Below are 22,288 nucleotides of genomic sequence, written 5' to 3' on the forward strand. Positions count from 1 at the left end.
AGGCAATGTAAGATGGTTAATATCCATTACCAAAAGTCACCTCGTATGTATTTGGACCAATCAATAGAGGTATCTCGATTCTCCCCATCACTTTTCTCTCAGTGCCATCAAATGCTCTCACTATATTTTGGCATGATTCATGTGAGAACTATCCACAGGTAGCCTGTTTAATGTGGACAGAGGTAAACATTCAGGGTCGATCCATTGTCCACGAGTACCGCCGGTAGTATACACCCCTTGCAACGGGCAGTGATGTGCAAGGCCTTGGTAGATCCCATACCACCTGGCGGGATCTCATCATCGTTGAAGAAGATGAAGTTATCGGCATTTATATTGTTAACCAGGCGATCCAATTTGTTCACTGAGATATCTTTAGCGACATAAGTCTCATTTAGCACTTTTACCAACGCATTACGATGTATCTCTGAACTTAGAAGTAACTCGAGCACTGAGATGCGAGCGGGTTGCTTATGCAATTGTTCCACCACGCTATACTCTCTATGCTTCAAGAATTTAGGAATTCTCTAGCTCATTTTCAGTCACGGTGTGTTAATATGCGGTTCAATTCCGGTCGTCTTCGTTTTATCTTGTTCAACCGCCAAGGCTTTTCCTTTTATAGGCTCCCTTTTGTATTTCCCAGGTCGTAACGTTTTCCACTACGCGTATAGAAGCCTGCGTCATTACCCTCTTCTGAAGCATTTATCGGGTTCTCCTCTCCCGTGATCATCACATTGCAGTCGTAATTCCAAGGAACCTTTTTGCTATCCTTGTAAGGAAAGGCTACAGGTTTTTGGATTATGACCCTTGGCGCCAGTTGTATTTTAGATCCTGTACTCGTTGGCCTTGAATAATCACCACTGGGTGATTTGGGGCCTTTCCCGTAGGCCCCTCCTCCGAGGCATAAACTTCTCCATTTTCAAGTTCTTTGATCTCTTCATAAAATTCTAGCTCTTTGTTGTTCATCAGATTTTGCACCATGGCCTTGAATTCAGTGCAGTTTTGAATGTCATGGTCTTCTTCAGCATGAAACTCACAGTACGTCTTCGTTCCTTCGGGCCTTTCTTTTGAATCTTGTTTGATGAGACCTCCTTCTATCATTTGTCTCCAGACCCAACTCAATGGGGTTTTTATCTCTGCAATGTCGGTTTTGATTCTCTTTTTCTCACCTTCGATTATTGCGTTTACCCCTTTATCAGCATGGTTGGGTAACGGATTCGCTGCTACGTTGGGTCCTAATGGGTTGTCAAACTTCACAATCCCCATCTTAATGAACCTTTCCACCGCCTTTTAAACCCAGTGCAGTTCTCAATTGAGTGTCCTGGTATCCCTGCATGGTATTCACATTGGGCATTCGTGTCATACCATTTGGGATATGGAGGTTGCATGGGCTCGAGATAAAATGGAGATACTATGTGTGCATCAAATAACTTCTGATACAGTTTCCCGTATGTTATTGGAATGGGCGTGAATTGAAGTCTCTCTGTGTTAGTCCTTGTGTTGGGCCTTGTGTTGGGTTCCTGCCTTGAAGGGGCTTGGTGACTAGTGGTTATCATTTTTGGAGGGCCAACAGTAATCGGTTTTGAATGGCTCTTACTATATGTGCTTACGTTGTTTACTTCGCCCTCTTTTTTCCTTGGGGCTGGTCTTTTGAAGTTTTCCCCCGTGTCAATCTTACCGCTCCTTACCGCGTTCTCAATCATTTCACCGGACATTACCATATCCGAGAAGCTCTTGGTAGCACTCCCCAACATGTGGTTGATGAACGGGGCTTTCAAAGTGTTGATAAACAACATGGTGACCTCTTTTTCCAAAAGGGGTGGCTGGACTTGTGTTGCCACTTCTCTCCATCGTTGGGCGTACTGCCTGAAATTCTCGCTAGGCTTTTTCTCCATGTTTTGTAACGTAATTCGATCGGGTGTTATATCCGTTACATGACTGTATTGCTTCATAAAAGCTTGCGCCAAGTCTCTCCATGAACTAACTTTAGCACGACTCAGTTGGTTGTACCATTTGGCTGCAGATCCGATCAAACTGTCCTGGAAGCAGTGGATTAACAGCTGATCGTTGTTGACGTATCCTGTCATTCTTCGACAGAACATAGTTATATGAGCTTCAGGACAACTAGTCCCATTATATTTTTCGAATTCCGGCATTTTGAACTTAGGTGGGAGTACTAAATCAGGGACCAAACTCAGATCCTTGGCGTCAACCCCGCGATGATAGTCGATGTTCTCCATGACTCTAAATTTTTCCTCTAACCATCTACATCGGTCCTCTAGTTGTTTTGGCAGGTTCATTCTTGTTTTTTCTGTTTCTGCCACATCATCGAGGTCCGGGACCACAGGATTAGTGGGATTATCCCGGGATTAGAACCCGAGCCCATTTGAAAATGCAATGGTACCGAGGCACCAGCCAGATATTGAGGTCTAATGGTAACCGGTACCCTCTGTGGGTACACCTCTGGTTGTGCTTGGATGTTAGTTGGGGTGAAACTTGGAGGATAAACAGGGTCATCGTGATCTTCCCCAGCATCGACTACGGGTCTTTTCCTTTGTTATTTCCTCCAGCCAATAACTGCTTTAATTGGTTCATCACAGTGTTCTGGGATTCTAACATGTCCTGCTGGATTTTTTCCAGTCGTTCATGCATCTGATCTTGCATCTCTCGTTGCAACTGTTCCAATCTTTCCAACCTTTGATCCATTGCTTTTGTTTGGCGACGAGTACCGTAGTGATATTTGATTAGATTTTTGTTGGTTTCCAGGGTAACTGTCATAATTTAATTTTATTAGGGTCATTTTATGAGATGTAATGCAAATGTATGAGATGAATGCAAAAAAAAGAGGCATTGATTCGAATTCAATTTCATTAGAAAACTCAACTAGAAAGCAAATTTCTTTACATAAAATAAATTACATATACGGCTTCGCCTTTATACCCAAAGCCTTAACCTTCCTAAGAAGCCAAGCTAAATCTCGACCTCGGCTTGATTCTGACTCATATTTTAAACTCAATACATCGGCCTGAACTGCTAATGTTTGCAGATGATCAGCCACTTCCCGCACTTGAGTCACAGCTTCGCCCATAACGTAATCTCTATCTCTAATCTGCCTTTGAGAATGATGGAATTGCTCTTGCCATTGATCATTACTCCTCTCAAGAAGCTCCATTCGTAGCTCAGAATTGTGTAATGCATCCTCAAGCTCCTCTACCTTTCCTTTCAGTTCTTCGATCTTATTTAAGCTTGCTCTTAATTCGATCATGGAGTTGCGACTACGGTACGAGTGAAGTGACTTTTCTAGCTCTGCCACCTTGGCCTTTAATCCTGCCTTCTCATTTCGGCACTCTAACAAACTCCTTTCCAAAGCGTTTTCTCGAGCTCGCGCATCTTGAAATTTCTTTTCCCACTGATCGGCCCTATTCTTTTCCTCATTGATCTCTTGTCGCCACTGCTCTGACGTTTTACCCAGACCGACAGTTCTCATCGACAACCGCAGCTTCTTGTAATCTATTTTTAGACTATCCAAATCCTCTTCAGCTTTGTTCTTTCCCTTCCTTAATTTCTCGGCTTCTAGCTTGTGGATATCGATCCCAAATGCACTCTTTCTTCTTCTAACTGTTCTATCCTCTTTCCCAACTCAGAATTTCTTTTCTCAAAGTCTCGTTTGATGATCTCTAATTCTGACGGAACTACTTGTAGATGCTCCTCTATAGACTGAACGCAATCTTCCCTCGGCTTAGGGATGTTGTCATTGACTCTTTTACTCCACCACCCATAATATTCTGAAGTTGCCATCGCTCCTACGGTAAATCTTTTCATTCGGTGAACCTGTTTCCAAGCGTTAGATATTTCTCGAGTTTTTCTCTTGTAGTTTTCATCCTTATAAGAAAACTCACATTGAGCCAGCCCTTGTGTTGCTGGTATGAACTGTCTCGATCTATATTGTCTTAATACGAGTAAAGGGGCATAACCGACAGCTCCCCAAATTCCGAGTAAAGGGACCCAGTCGAAATCCCCACATCGATACAGGATCTCGTCGGGTACCATCCAAGGAGCTTTCCATTCAACGTCATCCTCCTGAAGATTTTGGAGAATCGTCATCCACTTTTCTTCCGTGATGTCGTCTCGTCTTGGTGTAGCAACTTGTTCCTTCAATGGAGAATAGTCTTCTGAGAAGACTCGATAGGAGACATTTTCCACCTTCCAAAAGTGACTATGGAACCACACCAATAGTAGCTGCGCGCATCCGATGAACCTTCCCTCCCCTGCTCTTCGACATGCGCTTAGAGATCTGAAGGTTTCTGCTAAGATTGCCGGGATGGGCGTGACTCCTTTACTAAGCCGATCGAACAAATCAGAGACGGCCTCATCTACGTGCCCTAAAGCTCTAGGGAAAATTACCAATCTATAGATACCTAGAGCGAAGACATCCACTCTTTTCTTCACATCAGGGTGTGCTAATACTAAATCTCGCAAGCTTTTCCAAGGAACGCATTTACTGTCTCTTTTCTGTTGGATCCGGGCAGCGACCCACTGTTCGCTCATCCCTGTAATGCTCATCATTTTTTTAGTAATGTCGGGACACTAGCAGCTCTAGAATAGGCTTTGTCAATTTGAATCTTTGGACACCGAAGCAGGGTCGTATATTCTTCCATGGTGGGAACCAAGTCCACTTTTCCAAAAGTGAAACAACTGTAAGCAGGATTCCAAAACTGGGCTAGGGCTCGGAATAAATGCTTGTCCACTTTGATACCAAGTAGGTAAGGCAAGTCCCCGTAGTCACAGTAAAACATCTACTTGGTCCCGTCGTCCCATTGATCCCATATTTCCTTCATTTCTCGAAGATCATTTTGGATTACGCTGATACGGGTGAAGTCCCATAACTCTGATACGTACCCTTCTGCAAGACTATCGCCTTTCTCTCTCCATATCGTCTCAGCCCATAATCGTACAGCTGCATTGTCTTCTACTTTATCAAGAAACCTCTTTTCCATGATAAGCTTTCTATCTATACTGAACGTGAATCGACACCTCTTTTGAAATGAAAATGCCAAGCAATCACAAACAAAGCAAATTAGAGCTAGGATTTAAAGTAAACAGTAATAAATAAAGCATCTATTCGGTAAGCACTAGGGTCTGGAATAGCTCTATCTCGGTGGGTTCTTATAGCTCGCTATGTGTGGTTTGGTTCTAAAGTAAGGGTACCTGAACCAGCAGATTCCTCGATCCTCACCCATTATAGGCTCATATGGACCGAGTTCAGTTCAGGGGAATACATTTCCCTATGGCCATGCGGAGATGAAAATCTCACGAAGACATAGGTACGGATGTATCCCGGAAGCGATTCACTATCCCATGCGGAGGTGAAAACCTCACGAAGGCGTAGTTTCTCACTCCCACTTAAAAGGTGTGACCAACGGTCATGCAATGGAATGTGCAGAAATATACACCTAAACTCTAAACAAAGCAGTAATTATAAACAAATAATAAAAGCCAAAATAAAGGCAAAAAGCAAGTTTTCAATTTTGACACAAAGACAAAAAGTAATCCACTTGTGGCTTGACTCTCTTATTTAAAGTCCCCAGTGGAGTCACCAAGCTGTTGACACCATTTTTTGGATGAAAACGGGGTCGACTTGGATTTAAAAAAGAATGAAAACGGGAGTCGCCACCAATCCTTTTTTGACGAGGTGTGATCAGGTCACCTCAAAAAGTGGTTATTTTTAATAAATGATTTAATTTTATTAAAACAACGATTTTGGTCTACGAAATTCAGAAAAATGAGTTCGGGAGCCGGTTACGCACGAGGAAGGATTAGCACCCTCGATACGCCCAAAATTGGTACCTAGTTGATTAATTAGTGTCTTAGTGTCGAAAATTGAAAATTTGAAGAGTTTTAAAAAATGCGATCCTTAAAAGAAAATCTGATATCGTGAATTGAAACATAAGATTCTCTTGTTCCGAAGGAATATCACATCCAGCACGTTATGTAACACCCCTTACCCGTATCCAACACCGGAATAGGGTACGAGGCATTACCAAAACACATACACTTGTAAACGTATTTAACCGAGTTATAAAATTTCATCAAAATTAAAACTTTCAAAATAATTAACATGTTTCTATAACTTTTCACAATATATCTTCAAAACATTATAATCATAATAATTAGGGCCTGCGAGACCCGATACATACTCATGCAATTTATTGCTTCATTTCCATTTCATTCAATTCGCAATTTCTCATGCTCATAATTTAAATCATATCACTAGCAATTTCCATTTAATTCACGTACAATTCAATGACATCAAATTCAAAACTAATACGTATTTACCATTTAACTCAATGTTTATTGATTATACCATTCAATAACACATTTATGAAATTCTCAATTTAGCAATGAAAATATCACTTTAGTTTGAATAACAACATCGTCCTGATATAAATACACTACCACTTATCCATTTCCTTTAATTCTTTTGGGCCCATTTGTCACTTACCATCCTTAATCAAATTAGGGAACGGTCACGGAAAATTGAGTACTTCACTTTCACTTTGCCATAGTATAACTATGGTCTTACGTATGATCACTTATCACTTGTCCCTGATCAGATAAGTGTAGCCACCTATCACTTTGTTTCTTGATCAGATAAGTGTAGCCACTTATCACTTTGTTTCTTGATCAGATAAGTGTAGCCACTTATCACTTTGTCTCTTGATCAGATAAGTGTAGCTAAAGCTATCACTTATCACTTTGTCTCTTGATTAGATAAGTATAGCCGAAGCTATCACTTATCACTTTTCACTTGTCACTTGATCAGATAAGTGTAGCCGAAGCTATCACTTATCACTTTGTCACTTGATCAGATAAGTATAGCCGAAGCTATTACTTATCACTTTCCACTTGTCACTTGATCAGATAAGTGTAGCCGAAGCTATCACTTATCACTTTGTCACTTGATCAGATAAGTATAGCCGAAGCTATTACTTATCACTTTCCACTTGTCACTTGATCAGATAAGTGTAGCTAAAGCTACCACTTATCACTTTGTCACTTGATTAGAAGTACTCAAATCCGGCGTTCCGCTCAATTTGATCATTTATTCATATATCAGGCTTACCAACATGTGTTAATTCATAAACCATTCATGGTATTATTTCATGCCAAATCATATACTGAATATACCATACACACATACTATGAAACTTTATTTTCACACATGAGCTTAAACCATGACCAATAATGCACAAAAATAAGCATCATTCATATTTCATCGTTTATGAGTTATAATCAAACATATGACCATTTATACATGAATCATTCATATATTTCCCAATTTTCCTCCTCCTCCTCTCCATTCCACATCCTTAATGTGTATAACACACTTAAACAACATTAACCATAATTTCAATATTCACTAACATGTATATTCAAAGCTGTTTATCCGAGTCAGAGTCACTAAATTATTTTAATCTGGAGCTACAGAGCTCCAAATTAAGATCCGTTAATTTTCCCTGAAACTAGACTCACATATCTTCATACCATAAAATTTTCATAATTTTTGGTTCAGCCAAATAGTACAGTTTATTCTTTAAAGTTTCCCCTGTTTCGCTGTCTGACAGTTCCGACCACTCTTCACTAAAAATTAATTATCTCATTGTACAGAATTCGGATGATGCTTTAGCTTGTTTCTTCTAAAAATAGACTCATTAAGGATTCTAACCATATAAACTATAACTCATAATCATTTTTGTACAATTTTTAATTATTTTCCAAAGTCAGAACAGGGGAACCCGAATTCATTCTGACCTTGTCTCACAAAATCTATTATATCTCATGATTTACAATTCCATTGCTCACATAATTTCTTTTATAAGAAACTAGACTCAATAAGCTTTAGTTTCATATTTTATTCATCCTCTAATTCAATCTCTAAAATTTTTTGTGATTTTTCAAAGTTACACTACTGCTGCTGTCCAAAACTGCTTTAGTGCAAAATGTTGATTTCCATTTTGCCCCAAATTTCACAGTTTATACAATTCGGTCCTTTCTCAATTAACCCCTCAATTAATCTAATTTTCTCAATTAGTACTTTACTAGACATTATAAGTTGTTACACAACTATTGAAATTCAGAATTTCCACATATAACTCTATCTTCAAACTCTTTTACTATTAGGTCCCAAACATTCACTTTCTATTCAATTCTTTCAATAAAATCAGCATATGAACAATTTAAAGCTCTAATTTCATGCTAAATCATCATATACTTCCAGCACATATTCATATCAACTTTCAACTTCTTTCATAAAATCAAAAACTAATGGATTTAACAAGTGGGCCTAGTTGTAAAAGTCATAAAAATACAAAAATTTCAAGAAATAGTCAAGAATTGAACTTACTTGTAATAAAATATGAAGAACCAGCTTGAAGAAGCCCTTCCATGGTGTTTTATCTGATGAGAATTCAGAAAAAATGAAGAGAAATCTAGATAATTCCACTTGGGTCCTAACTTTATTAAGCAAATTTTGCAATTTTCCAATTTTGCCCTTAATTCTCCTTACTTTCTTGCTGATTTCATGCCTCTGCCGTCCAGCCCAAATAGACCTTGGGTCTATTTGCCTTTTAAGCCCTCTTCCTTTTATCATTTAAGCTATTTAATCATTTCCCAAAATTTTGCATTTGTTACAATTTAGTCCTTTTTGTTCAATTAATTATCGGAACTTTAAAATTTTTTAACGAAACTTTAATACTAACTTTTTAACACTCCATAAATATTTATAAAAATATTTATGGCTCAGTTTAAAATCCCCGAGGTCTTGAAACCTCATTTCGATTCTAATTATTTTAATATTTATTTCTAGTGCACTATTCACTATTTCAAAAATTTTCCTAACTTCATATCTAACTTATACTTACTAAATTAATAATATTTTCTACCCATTTGTCGAATTTAGTGATCTCGAATCACCGTTCCGACACCTCTGAAAATTCAAGCCATTACATTTTTTTTTCGTCGAATTTGTGGTCCCGAAACCACTGTTCCGACTAAGCCTAAAATCGGGCTATTACACGTTAGGACACGATACTCTAAACCATCGAAACCAAGATCACCTTATAGTTTAATGAAACCATACTTTGAAGCTTTAAGAGGATATTTGGCTATTTAGTCAAACGAGAAATCGAAACCCAACACGTTAGGGCACGTTTTCTCGAGTTTCCAAACGCGAAATATTGCCTTATTTAGAAAAATTTTCCTTTTGGTGTTTAGTGTCAATGCTTGACAAAACAATAACGAATACGACAAGGTGAGCAAAGTAAAATGAGTAACAACAATGCAATAGGCAAAATGAAATGACGAGGCGATTACATAAACAAAGCATACAAATAAATAAATAGAACTAACATTTTAGAAAAAGCACAAGTGTACATGGATAAATAAACAAACACCAAATAACAATGATGACAATAAATACAATTATGTAAAAAATATATATATGCATGTATAATTTAAAGCCATAAAATAAGAAATATATATAAATTACAGAATATGAAAACATAGATAAGTATGTACATATATATAAAATCGGTAAATATTATAAAAAATGTAAATGTGTATTTATATATTTACAAATCGTGATAATATAAAATATATGTATGTGAATTATAAAATATGTGAAATATACAAAAAGCATTTTTAAGAGTATAAAATATATAAGTATGTATATGATGTAAAATATGCATAAATATATGTAAGTATATAAGAATTATGAAATGTGAAAAATATATTTAAGTATGTATAAGTACGTATATATACATATTATAAATATATAAATATATAACAAAGCATAAACTAATAATAATAATAATAATAATAATAATAATAATAACATTGGAATATAAAAGAAACGAACATAAAATTAATAAAATATTAAAATAAAGTGAAATGAAAAATATTAAATACGAAAAAATATGTGTATACACGTACGTAATAAAAATATACACTAGTACATAATTATAATAATAGTAATACTAATAATACTAATAATATAAAAATAATAAGGATATTTAATAAAGATACAAAAATAAACGAAAAAAGGATTAAAATTGAATTAAAAACAAAGTTGTAGGGCCAATTTAAAATGAAAACAGAGAAAAGGGACTTAATTGTAACACGCGTGCAACTTGGAGGGTCAAAAGCGCAATAAAACCCAAGTATTAAAACGCTGAGCAGCATGGGGGACCAGAATGAATTCGGGGCGAAACCATGGAGCCAAATTAAAAATAAAAAACCTTGATTGTAAACTCCCAAAAAAGCGGAAGGGCTAAAAGTGCAATTAGCCCTTCCAAAGAAAAACACGCGGATCCTCCCTGGTGCGGGTTGGGTCGACCCGACCCGTGTTCAAAACGACGTCGTTTTATTTGTTTAAACTGGGGGTCCAAAACGGTGCGTTTTGACCCCCTATAAAAGTCAAAAAAATTTCAAAAAAAATCATTTGTAGAGCTGAAGGGAAAAAAAAAAGGGAGAGAGGAGAGGGGAGCTCGGAGCGATTTCCGGCCATGGGGGGGTCACCGGACGGCCACCGGAGGCTCGCCGGCGCCGGCGCTGGCCACCGCGTGGTAAAATTTTTTATTTTTTTGTTAACTCTTTTTTTTTATAAACTTATGCTATGTAAAAATATATAATAGATGAGTTTTTGAACAATAAAAATAAAAGAAACCTTAGATCTGACTGCCTTTTCTGTTTTCGGGTGTTTTTCTTGCTTGAATCTGCTTTTACTCTTGTATTCTTAAGTAATATTACAATTGAAAATGAAAGGAAAATCCCAAAAAAGAAAAAAAATCCCCTGTTTGATCCTTGATTTTGGCTTTTTAAAGTCGATCTATAAACATTCATTTCTTTTTTTTTTTTTGTTTCCGTTCTTTTGTTTATTCTTTGCCCCATTCCTCGCATGCTTCCTTTTGCTGTTGTTTCTGTCTCTGTTGCAGGTGTGTCAGGTGTGGGTGGTGCACGTGATGGCCAAGGGCAGAGGTAGCATGGGGCGACTGATCAGAGGCGTGCATGCGTGAGGGGAGGTGACGCGGCGGCAGCTACAAAGCATGAGACTAGGGTTTTGTGTTTGGTTGAAAACTAGTATAGTTTGGGCCAATCGGGCCTCTAAGGTTTTTATCATTATTGGGCATTTGGATTGGGTCTGTTTTTTTGGGTTAATTTTGTTGTAATGGTCTGTTAATTCTTTATTGGTCTTGGTCTATTTGGGTTTTATGGTCTGGGCCCGGGCAAAATTTTGGGCTTTACACAGATTTCACATCAATGAACTTCTTTCTGATTTCCAAAATAAATAAAAATGGAACGTTTGTTAGGTTTGGATGATTGAATCTACTTTAATGTTATCATTACTGCCTTCAACCGTAAACCACCTCTTAATTGTCTTTCTTCTTCACTTTTTTTTACTTTAAGGATTAATCACAAATTTAATAACTACCAATGTTTACATGTTTTGTCAAAATGGCTCTAATTATATTTTTGAGTCCTTTTTTTACCATCAACCTTTTTTTTTTCAAACTGCTTTTTCTAGTAGATTTGATAGAAGTATTGTTAAAAAATTTAACGGGGATGACGTGGAATATTTTTAATGAGATGTAATTTATTATTTAAGTAACTTGATAAGATAATTACATGTGAAAAATAATAAAATAAATAAATGAAACATAAACTTAACAAAATAACTCTTAATTTGAAGAAAATAAAAGGTTTCAAAATAAATGCATAGGTTTGTTAACTGAGAGGTTTAAAAAAGATAATTAATAAATGCATTCATTTTGAAACATTGGTTTAGATAATTACATTTATTTTCTTTAAATTAAGAGTTATTTTTTTGTAACTTCATGATTTATTTATTTATTTTATTATTTTTCATATGTAATTATTTTATTGAGTTATCTAAATAATAAATTATATCTCATTAAAAATATTTCACATATGAAACTTCACATCATCACGTTAAATTTTTTTAATGGTACTTTCATCATATCTATTAAAAAAAGCAATTTAAAAAAAAGAATAAAAATTGACGGTAAAAAAATACTATTTTAATAAAACATGTAAATATTAGTGGCCAAATTTATGATTAAATTTTACTTTTAACTATATATTTTTTAAGGGCAAAGAGAATTAAGCACAATGTCACTCACAAAAAGAAAACCACATTAACTTTATATATTTTCCTTGTGGTTTACTTTATTATATTATAAATGGCGTGCCGACTTTTTTTTTTCTTTAGCCAATTCTGTGAAGAAGGTAGGTTTCAGTGCTTTTCACTCTTTTGATTAGTTTAATATAATAATGAGTTTATCAAGTCTTTCTTCGATCATTAGTAATTAAGTAATTAATTAACTAACTTTTCAATATAACTAGAGCTGTAAGTACCCAAAAATCTTTTTAAAAAATGATGCTTTTAGAAATTTGATTTACGAGGGTAAATTTATAATTAGCATTATTAAGGACGAAGCTAGAAAAAAATTTGGCAGAATTAAATTATATATTTTACGATAGTAAAAATATAATTTTATTATTTTAATAATTTATATCTTTATAATTTTTAGAGGATTAAATCAATTTTTTTATCATTTAAAAGGGTAAAATGCAACATTATTACTAATTTAAAATTTTCTAAATTATAAAAGATTTAAATAAAAAAATATAGAATTGTGTGAGCAAATAAATTTTTGGAAAATTGTTTTCCTTTTACCTTGTGAGAATGACATTGAATAGAAAAAGTATAAATGAAATTGTTGAGGTTTCACAATTTCACTTGAACTGTGAGGATAAATTTTAATTATATTTATTACATGTTTTATGCACTATCAATCTATGGTTAACATTTTCCATTCATAAGTTACATTCAATTTTAATTGCATTACAAATTTTTATGTTTTATATACAGAGAGAGATGGATTACTATTTTTCAAATCAAATAAAAAAATGTTTGTCGTGTTAATTATATTGTTATTAGAAATTTGTCCTCTTCTCGTAATTTATTTAAAAATTAATTAAAAAATTTTAAATTAATAAAAAAAATAATAAAACACCATAATCCATACTAATATAAAATAATTGTTTCGTACCAAAAATTAACAAGTAATTTAATTAGTAACGAAAATAATAAAACACCAAAATATATAATTATAAAGATGTTCATGTCTTTCATTATTTTAAAATTATTCATATTTTTTAACCACCATTAATTTTTTTTCTTTTTCATTTATTCTTAATATATATTTTATATCCACCAAAATAGTAGGTCAGCAATTATAATATTGGTCACATCAGCTATATATTGTTTACGGTACTAAACATGATTTATTTATTGTATTGAACAAAAAATTGAATTTAATGCAATACTTTTAATGAATTCAAGAAAAAGTAACGCATTGAATTCTTTTTTTTTTATTGAATTGAGTTCACAAATTAATACCATAAAAAAATAAAACAATTAAATAAAAATTATTATGCCCTTTTAAGATTTAATAAAATATTTTTATAATAAAGTTATTACTAGTTATTAAGGTATGAAAGCTAATTCAGCTAGAAGCCTTGTACAACTACTTCAGCGACTACTTGGGTAATTCCGTTAGTTAGCTCAATTGTTTATTTTCAGTTAATGTTTTAACTAATAGTTAGTTTGGTTGTTAGTGTAACACTCCTAATATTTACCTGTCACTGGAACAAGGTTACAGAGCATTACCGGACTTTTTAGGTCAAATGTGAATTTTTCATAACATTTAATACACATATCAAAATTCAATCATAAATCACTCATATTGTCTATTGTATGAGCCCTAGAGGCCTAATATACGCATTAGAAGTATATCGGGACTAAACTGGAAGCTCAGAAAATTTTTTCCAAAATTTCAAAATCTTCCTTAGGTGCAGGGGACACACGCCCGTGTCTATACCCGTGTAACTCTCTGACTTGGGTCACACGACCAAGTCACACGCCCATTTGCTAGGTTGTGTACAAAAACCTAGGCATTCTGTTTCTAAATTTTAATATACAGGGGACACACGGCTAGACTACACTTCCATGTGCTAGGCCATGTATAGAGGTGCGCATGGGTCGGGTCGGGCCCAGACAACATTTTAGAGCTATTTTCTAGGCCCGAGCCCAGCCTAAAATATGGGCCTAAAAATTTGTCCAAGCCCGACCCGGCCCGGCCCATATTAAATTTTTTTAGCTTATTTCATTAAATAAAAAAATTTAAAATATAATAAATCAAATACATTTAAAAATATTAAAACAAATATTAAAACAAGCAACAAATAAAAAATGAGACTAAAACAATTCTTAAAACAATACACAAATTGAAAATATAATAAAAAATAGTTAAATTAAAATTGAAAATAAAATGTAAATATGATTAAAATAAAAAATATATATATTTAGTATATAATTCAGGCCGGGCCCGGGCCAAAAAAGTTTTACCCGAGGCGCAACCCGTTTTCTAAACGGGCCTTGTTTTTTTGCCCAAACCCATATTTCAGGCCTATATTTTTACTCGAACCCTCCTATTTTTCGAGCAGGCCTTCGGGCCAGGCTGGGTAGCTCGGCCCATGCACACCTCTAGCCGTGTGTTACACACGGCTGAGACACACGCCCGTGCCTTTGCCCGTGTGGATGAAAATAGGTCATTTTAAGGCCACTTTTCTCACCCATTTTGATATTAACTTATATACAACATTTTAATACATCAACACATCCCAAACAAGCAATCAACATAAGTCAAAATCATGTTTAAGCATAACATAACATCACAAATACTCAATTACTTAAACTTACCTATTTAATCCATCTCACTGATTTATCAAAATCTACTACTAATTACATAACCACATTTCAAATTATTTCATTTTCAAATCCACCCTATACATGCCATATAAACCAAAATATTCATTGCAAAAGGTACCGAGTTAAGTTGGATAATGTGTCTTGATGTGTTAATCTGATCTTCCAACCTCACGTTAATTTACAATGACATTAAACAACACGAGTAAGCTTAAGGAAGCTTAGTAAGTTCGATAGGTTAAACATTTACCGAACTTAAAATAACCAATTAATACGTAAATTATTCATACACTCTTCTTGTCAATTTCAACATAAATCGATAAATACCCTTCATCACTTCAATATCAATGGTAAACAATATACTTCAATCTCAATCACATAAGTCACTTACCAAATCTTACCGAGTTAGAGAATGGCTTACGGATATGAGTACATCATTTTCAGAAGCTCGAAGGCCAAACAAAAGGCCATAAGTGCTAAACAGAAACCCGAAAGGGTTAAACGGAAGCTCATAAGAGCTGAACGGAAACCCATAAGGGTTAAACTGAAGCTCAAATGAGTTGAACGGAAACCCATTAGGGTTGAACGTGTAACACCCCCTAACCCTAAAACGTCTCCGAAACAGGGTTACGAGGCATTACGGACAATCGGACAGTTTACGATTAATTTTCAAATAATTATCGAACATATTATAATATAATCATAAATTCATATAAAACTTTTGCTAATTAACTCTTTTTTTTAACTCAATATCACCCCTTTATAAATATCTAACTTTCCCTGCAATTTCAAACCAAGACCAATCCGAAACTAATATTTCAGCCAATACAATTTCATGTTTAATCGTATTAAAATCATACCTATAACAATAATTTGATAATTTCCTCTATGAACATTTATGTTACCATTAAAAAATTAAATTAGAATTTCATTCATCCATTCTAAATTTAGCACTAATTATACCATGCATATCATGTAAATTTTTATACCATTTCATTAGTTTAAACACCAAACACCAAAATACCAAATACCATTCTTTACAACAAAATTATATAGCATTTTAAAGTGATAAAAATAACACCTATATACATGTCACTTTTACCAAAAGAAAAATACATTACCGAGTTTTGCGCTAGAGTCGGGATCGCCTGGATGCTGAACCGAGACTCTAAATACCTATTAACCTGCGCACGGAAACAACCGTACGCTGAGTATTTCATACTCAGTGGTATTACCATAATTCAAATTATAAACATAATAATCATATAAATTAAATCATAAAACTTTAATATTTACTAAACCAATTCAAACATAAATTTGTCATTCTCAATATATTCATACAATTTAATATAACTATTCGTCAATTAAAATCATATACATTTATTTTAAGCCATTATCTAATTCATGAACCATTGGTTCATGCTTTCCATTGCTTTCCATTCTCATACTCACATTCAAATCACATTTTTAATTCATGTTTCATTTTCACATTTCTTTCAATGGCTCAACCAATTCCTTTTATTCAACTTAATTTTTCTTTTAATTACCCCTATTAACAAACTCGGGCTTTGGCGGATACATGGATCCAACCAAACACACCAGTTTGGCACCCAGTGCCTCATCGGATAGTTCGAAGCAAAGTTGACACCCAGTGTCTTGTCGGCCTAGCCGAAGTAAAGTGGTATCCAGTACCTCATCGAATCTGTTCGAAGTAACAGTATGATACCCAGTATCTCATCGACTTGAGGTCGAAGTATCCCTAAACACTTCCAATCCTATGGCATGCCAACTATATCCGACTCAGCCTAACTAGTTAATAGGATTTTCGGATCACATATAAATCTCAATTCAGTTACAATTTCTCACATTTTCAATTCAATCATTTTCCACTTTTCAATTAAATTTTCAATTCACATATTCATAGTTCAATACACTTTCTCAATTCAATATGCATTCCAATTATTCACATATAATCACAATTCAATTTAATTTTATACAATTGAATACTAATACTTACCATGCATATCAACTTAAAATTCAACAATTAATAATAATTAAATTCGAATTATAGTAATACTAACACGTATTTCTCATTCAATTCAATTTTCTAAATTCAATTCAATAAAATTACTTACCTCAATATTTACTTACTATAAAATAAATAAATTTAAAATTAATACTTTAATAATAAATAACTTGAATTATAGTAATCCAAACTCGGATTTCGCGATTACTCCTCGATAACATTTTTTTTTCTTTTTGTGCCAATGCCTCAGTTTCTTTGTTAGCTACGAAAATAATAATAATTTACACTATTAATTGCAACACTAATTAATAATAATAACTGAATTTCTATCTAATTTATACCCTAATTCCAATTTAATCCTAATTAACTCATTTAAGTTTCTAACTCAACTCATATTTTATTTCTATTCAACTTCCTTCCATATTCTACTTAACTATCTAATGTTCATAATAAAACCCTAGTTTAAAACTTCTTCCAATTTAATCCTTTCAACACCAAACTTATATCCTAATTTACAATTTAATCCTTTAATCAATTTTAATTTTAAAATTCATTCAATTAAATTCTTAATTCATCATTTTATTCAACATGAACCATATTTGATAACCTATGAATTTTCAAAATATCAACTTAATTTCATTAAAACTTTATTCCAAGGCTTCTAAAACATCAAAATTAAGTAAAAAGGGCTTGATTGGCTTACCTATTAATGTTTAAAGCTTCAAAACCTTAATTTCTCCTTTTATTTTTCTTTATTTCCTTCCTTTCCCCTGTTTCGAAATAGCTTCTGTTCTTTTTCTTCTTTGTTTCTTTTTTTTTTTCACTTTATTTTATTTCCTCTATTGTTTTAATTACTTAATAATTAATAAAATATCTTATGCTTAAATTTTAAGTAAATTAATTATTTAATTACATTTGTACATATTTATATTATTACACTTGTATAAAATTTGTACCATATATTTATCAATTATCTTATTTATTTAATAAAAATCTATTCAACAACAAATAATAATATTACAAATGTACATATATATTTTATTCATAAATTTACAATATCATCTATACCATACACTTGTAAAAAAAATCTTATAATTCAATTAATTATCTAATAATTATCTTTTACTTAAAAAAATAAATAATAAATATCTTATACTTGAATAATACATGTATTACAATTGTATGTATTTTAATTAATACACTTGTATTAAATCATTACCATACATTTGTCTTTATTTAACTTATTTCATAATATAATAATTATTATTATAATTTATAATTTAATATTAAACCTTAATAATTTTTAATTAAATATCATGTAATATCTTCAATCCAATCAACTTATGCCGCCTCATATTTAAGAATTGGCTTAATTACCTATTTAGTCCCTCTTATTTTCTTTTACTTTATAATTAAATTTTTACACTTTATTCAATTTAGTCCTTTTTACTATTTACACTAAATTAGGCTAAATTCACTTACTTAAAGCCTAATTAAACACACTACTAGACTTATAAATATCCCTAATAATTATTTATGAACTCGATTTACTAAGACGGAGGCATGATATTGTACTTTTTCGATACCCATGAATTTTGGGTCATTACAGAACGAAAACTCATATGAGTTAATAGAAGCTCATGAGAGCTAAGCGGAAAGTAAACACGAAAGTTCGTAACAAATGCTAAACGTCGGTTTACTTGAGTAATTTCCCGTCAATTCTCCCTTTTCCAGACAACGATCATACTCAATCTTGCGTTCCATTTTAACCTGATATTCATTTCAATTCATAATTTGACAATATTCTATTTTCGAAAAAATATATAAATAAATACATAATATAATTTCTCAATTTAATATAATTATTAAAATTTAACCATACGAACTTACTTGAATTAAATTGTAAAATTTGTAATAGTTCATGGACTAATTTGCTAATTTTCCCTTTTCACGATTATCTACAGGCTCTTGATCTAAAATATAAAATTATTCATTCATTAGTATATATTTCAGTTTCAATTCACTTCAAAATTAATACCCCTCAATTTTTAAAATTACACATTTGCCCTAATTTTTTATAACTTTTTGCAATTTAGTCCTTCACTAAATTAATCTATCAAATGAGCTATTTTTTCTCAATTGAAAATTTATCTAAATTTTCTAAGCTATCATACAGCACTTGAAAAATATAATTTAATATTAAACTTTAATATTTAGCCATTTTTACAATTTACTCCTAAAATCAATATCTATCAAAATCACTTGATAAAATCATCATATAACAAAATTAAAGCTCTAAATCCATGTTAATTTATCAAAAACATCCAGCATTCATCAACGGAAACTTTCATAATTTCCAATAAAATCAAAAACTAATGAAATAGGTAGTTGTACCTAATTGTAAAAGTCTAAAAACATAAAAATTTTAAGAAAAAGACAAGAATTGAACTCACTTGTAGCAAAATATGAAAATCATCTTCTTAAGGGTTCTTCAATGGTGTTTTTAGGTTGAAGATTGATGAAGAATTGCCTATAAACTATTAATTCTCATTTTTAGCTATTTTAATTTGATTTCATTTCCAATTTTACCCCTTAATCACCTAATTTCATTTTTTTTTCTGCTTATGCCACCTTAGCCTTCTCATGTATATCTAATTGCCTTTTTAGTCATCCTTTATTTACTATTTAGGCTATTTAAACATTATTTATTTAACTAGCAAGTTTTGCACATTTTTCAAATTAGTTTTTTTAATTAATTAACTATCAAAAAGTTAGAATTTTCTAACGAAACTTTAATACTACCTTAATAACACTCCGTAAATATTTATAAAAATATTTATAGCCTAGTTTATAGAATCGAGGTCTCAATACCTCATTTTCTAAACATTTAACCTAATAAATCCTTATAACACAAATTACTAATTCAAAAATCTTCCTAAAACCACATTTGACTCGTAAATACTAAATAATAAAATTTACGAGCTTACTCATCGAAATTGGTGACCTCGAATCACCGTTTTCATTACCACTAAAAATTTGACTATTACAGTTAGACTGAATTTTTAGCTGATACATTGTTATTTTTGTATAAATATATTAACTATTTATAGGTTAGGGAGGGACTATAAATAGTTTTAACCATTGTGCCAATATATATAATGAAAACTTAAAAAAATCTTTTTATCTATATTTTGTTTTAAGTTTGTAACCCTTTATTGTATATTTTTTAATGATTCATTGTCTCAATTTTGCGTTTTTCTATGGCTTCTATTTCTTATTTCATGTTTTGATTATCTTATCTTGGTGTTTTTCATTTTTGTTTCTCTTACAATTTTTTGTTGAGTTTTGTTTTAGTGCCAGATTGTGAGATGTGTTAATTAACAGAGTATTTTTTTTTCAATGAAAATGAGCCCTTAAGCAACTTATTTATCTAAAAATATATTTTATGTACAAATAACATCTTTATTTTAATGTTATAATTTATTTCATGTATAGTTAATATTTTTTCTATAATTTGGATTGTAGCAATGTTACTTTTATATTCTCACATTTTCATAATTTTTCAATTTTTATATTTTTCTTAGATAATACTTATTTTGACTCTATACGTTGTTTTTTTTTTCCTTTAAATATAATTTAAGAGCATAAAAACACCATTTAATTCCATCCTACATCTTCAAAAGGCAAACATGATTGATATAATTTGTTACATTTTAAATATTGGATGATTTTCTAAAAAAAAATGGATAATACATAGATTGAAATAATAAATACTTAATTATAAAATAAAATATTTAAAGAGTGGGTAATTAAACTGGAATGAGGAATAAGAGAGATGAACGTACACTAATTTATTATCAAGAAAAATCATGAAAAGTTATGAATTTAAAAATAAAATTCTAATTTAATTAAAAATAAAAATATTTTTAAAAAATATATGCATTATATTTTTAATATATAATTTAACTAAATGAAAAATAAAATATTTTTATATCCCATTTAAAAAGAATTCTCGCAACGCGAGATGATATTGCTAATAAAATACAAAATGCAAAGTGGGCCATGAAAAGAAAATAATAAAAAAGGAAGGTTTTGAATTTCAGTACTGAAATTGAAATTAATGTGTATAATAGTGGGTAGTTCATGGAATAGAGCATTCCCATTAATTTCAACTACATATGGCTAACATCACAAAGAAAAATGCTCCGACATTGGTTCAATATGAAAGACATTGGAATCTGATAATGAGCGATGACAATGGATATTGGAATCCGTAATTTTTCAGTTATTATTAAGATAATTACTTATGTTCATTTATTTATTTTCTAAATTATTAGGAAATATTTATCATCCTTTAATTATTATTTATGAATTCTTTTTTTACCAACAATAAATCAAATAATAATACGTAACTAAAAAAATATTTAAGCACAATTGGATAATCTGAAGTCTAATTTACCTTGAAATTTTTGCTAATATTCCATTTTAAATAAACTCATTTCATTATAAGTTTATAACTTTTATAAAATAAATAAGATAATAAACAAATAGGAGATAAACTCCCAGTCCTAGTTCAATCAATGTGATGATGAAAAATAGGTTAGATAATGACATGTTCCAAAAGGAATTTACTATTTAGTCTAAGATGGTTGGCTAATGCAATCAGCAAGAAATCGACTGAAAGAATTCCACCAATATAAATGCAATGCTATTCTCCACTACTCTATGATTTCACTGATGACTGTGAAATGCGATGGTGCAATTTGAGTTTTTTTCTTTTTTGGTATGTGAAACGTTATAGTCCATTTTGATTCTTGAAATTAAGTTGGATTATATTTTAATAAGAAAATAAGCATCTTTTAATATTTATTGTTTTCAATTATAAGATTTAAAATAAAAAATTGTACTTGAAATTATTATATACGTTTTCGCTGGGTCCGATAAATATCGGTAAATTAATTAATGTTTATAAATGAGGGTAAAATTAAAAAAAATAAAATAAAAAAATTGTACTTGAAATTATTATATACGTTTTCGCTTGGTCTGATAAATATCGGTAAATTAATTAATACTTATAATTAAGGGTTAAATTAAAAAAAATTTAAGAGTTGAAATTAAATTGTAATTTTTATAATAGTAAAAATATAATCTTATCATTTTAATATTTTATCTCTTTATAATTTTTGTTTATTATGTAATTTTATTTTTATTAATTTAAAATTTTAAAAAGTTTAAATAAAAAAATTCATATTAAGAGGCGGAACTGCCTACCAGCCCTCCTAATTACGTCACTATCTAAAATTGGTTGGATTTGAAGAATAAAATTTAAAAATTTAGGAAAGTTAATGTAATAAAATTTATCATGCAATGTAAATTACTAAAAGTTAGAAAGTGAATAGGCCCCACCTGCCCTTGTT

This window comes from Gossypium hirsutum, chromosome A05, assembly GCF_007990345.1.
Source record: "Gossypium hirsutum isolate 1008001.06 chromosome A05, Gossypium_hirsutum_v2.1, whole genome shotgun sequence".
Lineage (NCBI taxonomy): Eukaryota > Viridiplantae > Streptophyta > Magnoliopsida > Malvales > Malvaceae > Gossypium > Gossypium hirsutum.